Here is a 4,434-nt window from a genome sequence, read left to right as displayed (position 1 = left end):
TGGCCATGTGGAGAGGATGGAGGGTGAAAGACTGACGAAGAGAGTGTATGTGAGTGAGGTGGAGGGGGAAAGAGGGAGGGGAGGCCGAGGATGAGATGGTGGGATGGGGTGGAGAGGTATATGAGAGGGGGGTGTGAGCTGGGAGCAGGGGAATGAAATGGCGGGGGACAGGGCGACTTGGAGGCGATTTGTTTGTGGCCACCCCAAACGGGATTGAGGCGTCTGGCAATAGATAGATAGATAGATATATATATATATATATATATATATATATATATATATATATATACACAATATATATATATATATACACATATATATATATATATATATATATATATATATATATATATATATATATATATATATATATATATATATATATATATATTTATATATTCATTCATTGCCAGACACCATGTATCCCAAACGGGGTGGCCAAGGGCTTAGAATTAATTGTTTTACAGGGAGGGGCACTAATCCTCCACCAACCCCACTTGACACGTAGGGATGCCAACAGCATCTGGTGTTCCCAGGCGGTCACCCATCAAGTACTAACCAGACCCAACGTTGCTTAACTTCGCTGATCGGATGGGAAGCGGTGTGCTCAACATGGTATATATATATATATATATATATATATATATATATATATATGATAGAGAGTTTATCAACAAAATTTACTGAATTTCACATAGGTACTCTTGAGGAAAGGTGGTTTATCTGGTAAGAAAAATGGAGAAAATGTGTCTGGTTTAATTTCATAATGAATCTTGTTTAATCTACTATTTATGTACCTAAGAGTTTTTGTTGAAATTTAAAGACTGACTCTGGTACGGTAATTGCTATAGGTGGATTAGAAAGCTTTGTAGCACATCTACAGCTAATTTTTATTCTACTTTTCATCTTGTTACTCAGCTACTGCCAAGCAGCCACAGAGTGCGGGCATATGCTGACGTGGCCTCCCTCAGCCGTCACCACAAGCACCACGGGCCTCGCCCTTCTGACCATTGCTACAGCAACATGGCCCAGACTGACGCCCATGATAGCCTCCCATCCTCGCAGAGTGACAGGGAGGGGCAAGAAGTACCTCACACACGGAACACAAACGTGGACGGTGGTGCCGATGCCACGATGCGAGCGGCACCATGTGTCTCACGTGACAATGGACCGAGTGTCAACAAATGACTGTGCACAAAGGAGGACGGCAATGTACCAGCAACTGAGCGTAACATGGACTTCGGTGTCCCGGAGGAACGACATGATGCCAGAGCGAAGCTGAATTTTCTCTCAGATTGTGAGCTCTCCCTCTCACAAAAAGGAAAGTGGGCCATTTCAGTGGCAAAACAGTTTCCTGATTTTGAGGCACTGTTCAAAGATGGTAAAACATATCCATATGTGACTGGAACGACATGATGCCAGAGCAAAGCTGAATTTTCTCTCAGATTGTGAGCTCTCCCTCTCACAAAAAGGAAAGTGGGCCATTTCAGTGGCAAAACAGTTTCCTGATTTTGAGGTACTGTTCAAAGATGGCAAAACATATCCATATGTGACTGTGAATAGTGGCCCTGCAGTAGGGCCAGTGACGGACTTCTGGTCACTGTCTTGGAAGCTGTGATCAACTGCCCCCAATCCAGGATTATCATTCACAATGTTCCTGTCTATTGGGCCATGGAGGACCTTGAGATACCAGAAAATGTCCTGAGGATGAAGAAAAGAATGGTTGGCCAATATCCCAGACTGCATCTTATTGCTTCGTTAGAGGGGGAAATTCCCGAGAAATTATTTATCAAGGCACTGGGATACAAGAGAATTGCGAACTATATTTCAGAGCCTGACCTTTGCTACCACTGTAGCAGGTGGGGGCACCTGGCATGGAAGTGTATTGCAGCATACAGGTGCCACTTCTGTGCTGAGAAGCATGAAGGTAGCATCTGTCTGGAAAAAATCAAGAGGGGCAAGCACTTCAAACCCATGTGCTGCAACTGTGGAGGGGAATACAATGCCCACTTGTTCCTTTGTCCCCAGAAACCACAGATGACCCCAGCACCAAGCCACACTGCCACTCAACCTCACGTGGCCCAACCACCACCGCCACCACCGACCAATGTTTGGGACACCCGCCTTCAGGCCTTAAATTTCTCACATCTGGGGTAAACATCCACTACTGCACCTGCACACGGTCAGCCACCAGTACATCTTGAAGAGTCCTTGGCTAGCCAGCCCCCAGAGGGCAATTCCAGTCAGCACGAACGAAGTCTACAGGATGCATTTAGGGATCTGCAGTTGGCAGTGCAAGGCCAATCCGGGAGACTCCAGGAGATGGAAGCACATTTGCAACAACAACAAAAAGCTGGAAGACTGCTTTGTTGAGTCTGACACAGAGGAAGATAATCCTGCAGCCAAGGCTTCCCCTCATAAAGGTCATGGCGATGGTGAGGAGCCAGCCACTGGACATGCAAACCCGACAGGGACTTGCCCTAAGGAAAAAACTAGACCACCTCTCCGTACTCAGGTAGAGAAGCTTACAAAGGACTACGATGCCTTGACCCGAACCACGGTAGAGTTTAGGCATTCGACTGAGCAGTTGACGGCAGCAGTATGACAGATGGCAGTGCGACCCCCCAGCCAATGGATAGCTCCCCCTACTCCTTCCTGACCTGGAATGTAAATGGCTTATGGACTCACTTTACTGACCTCCATTCTTATGTTATGGTAAACAAACCTGCTCTGATTGCCTTACAGGAGGTAGGACATGATGTGCCCCATCTAAGAGGTTATACACTCAATCCTTGTAAATCACGTGTTCATAAATCACGGGTTCGTAAATCACGGCTTGGTGGCCGTCAGACTGCCGGCAACCTTAAATCACTGTTAGGTCATGAAAATCACGGACCTAGGCACCCAAGTGGGCCTTTTCTGAGGAGAACCGTAAACCGCGGCATTCAAACTGAAAATCGCGACCCAACAACCAATCACCGCACGTCCTTGGTGGCATACATGCATACTAATGCCGCCATGTTGTTGTTGTTCTTGTCCCGCCAATTTCGCACACTACAGACCGTCGCCGTGGAGTACGAGAGTTACCTGCCGTTTTTGTGCAAATTCCCCCCGCTTCATACCTGCCATGGCCCCTCCTGACCCCCCGATGAAGCGCTCTAAGCAGTATGGCGTCAAGAAGCTGCCGCAGTTGTTGTACAGTCAATGCTTGGAGCTCATTCGTCGTGTTGAGAGGGGAGAGAAGTTTTCAAGGCTGGCGAAAGAGTTTGGGAAGAACAAGTGCTGAGAGGTTCTAAGTTCTTCCCAACACCACCCCACTCCATTCACTTAAGCAATTTCGTCAAAGGATTAAGGTGAGATCCCTTAACATGGCTTATTTCTATTTAATACATGCACTGAATATTCCTAAATTTGTATGTTTGTGTTTTATGGTGCCTAGATAGGTGTAAGTAGGGTGCTGTGGGGGCGGGTTGGCCAAAGTCCAGACCCAAATTAATTTTTCACATAAGAGTTATTATTCATAAATCACGGAATTCGTAAATCAAGGCAGTGGTCCAGACCCAAATTGACGCGATTTACAAGGATTGAGTGTAGTGTTTTCACCCTGAATTAAGATGAAGGCAACTCCAGGGGCTTGGCAGTGTAAGTTAAGTCTAGTCTCCCTGTTACATTCTTTGAATAAGGTGTACACAATGATACTGAATACAATACACAGTAGTCTGCTTACCTCTTGACAGCATACTTATTTATATTGTGAGTATGTATGTTCATGCTAGTTGCTTTCATATGGATTCCCTTCCCAGTTGCATTCTTCAGGAGAAAACTATTCTACTTGGAGACCTTAATGCAAGGCATGCAGATCTGGGTAGCGTTAAAACCTCCATTGTCAATGGCGTGCATTGGAAAAATTTCCTTGATGCTGCTAATACCATTTTACTTACAGGTGGAAATGTTCCTACTCATATTCAGGGAGGCAGGCTCGACTATGTAGTTTTGTTCAACTTTGAAACAAGTCCTGCTGAAACTCATGTACTCAGGTATTAACTCAGTGATCATTTCGCTCTGAAAACTTTTCTTACATTATGTACCACTATTTACAACCCAAGGAAAAGGTTAGTCATTCCAAGTGTAAAATTACCTAAACTCTGCTGCTATGTCCAGATTTTTTTTTTTTTTTTAATGCTAGGAAGAAGGAACCAAAGGCCATGAGCCCACAATAAATGATCCTTCCGTAAGAAAAACATACAGTACAAGAGAGAGCCAAATTCAAGATCTGATTATTTCGAGATGCCTGGACACACTGCATTTGAAAGACTGGAGATCATCACTAGCAGGAAATACAGACAGAGGGAGACAGTTCCAGAGATGACCTGTTGCATACATGAAGGACTGGGAGTAACGGTTAACTCTTGCATTAGAGCAGGTGTTCTCAAC

General features: G+C 45.0%; 1 pseudogene; it reads right to left on the bottom strand.

The window, feature by feature from the left end:
* Nucleotides 1-511: 511 nt before the first annotated feature.
* On the bottom strand, nucleotides 512-629 carry LOC145408155 (5S ribosomal RNA; annotated as a pseudogene).
* Nucleotides 630-4,434: the final 3,805 nt, after the last annotated feature.

This window comes from Coenobita brevimanus, chromosome 75 (genome assembly GCF_032717465.1).
Source record: "Coenobita brevimanus isolate Jiangsu-jjx chromosome 75, ASM3271746v2, whole genome shotgun sequence".
NCBI lineage: Eukaryota > Metazoa > Arthropoda > Malacostraca > Decapoda > Coenobitidae > Coenobita > Coenobita brevimanus.
Note: the sequence above shows the minus strand (reverse complement) of the source record. Positions and strands in the feature narration are given on the sequence as shown.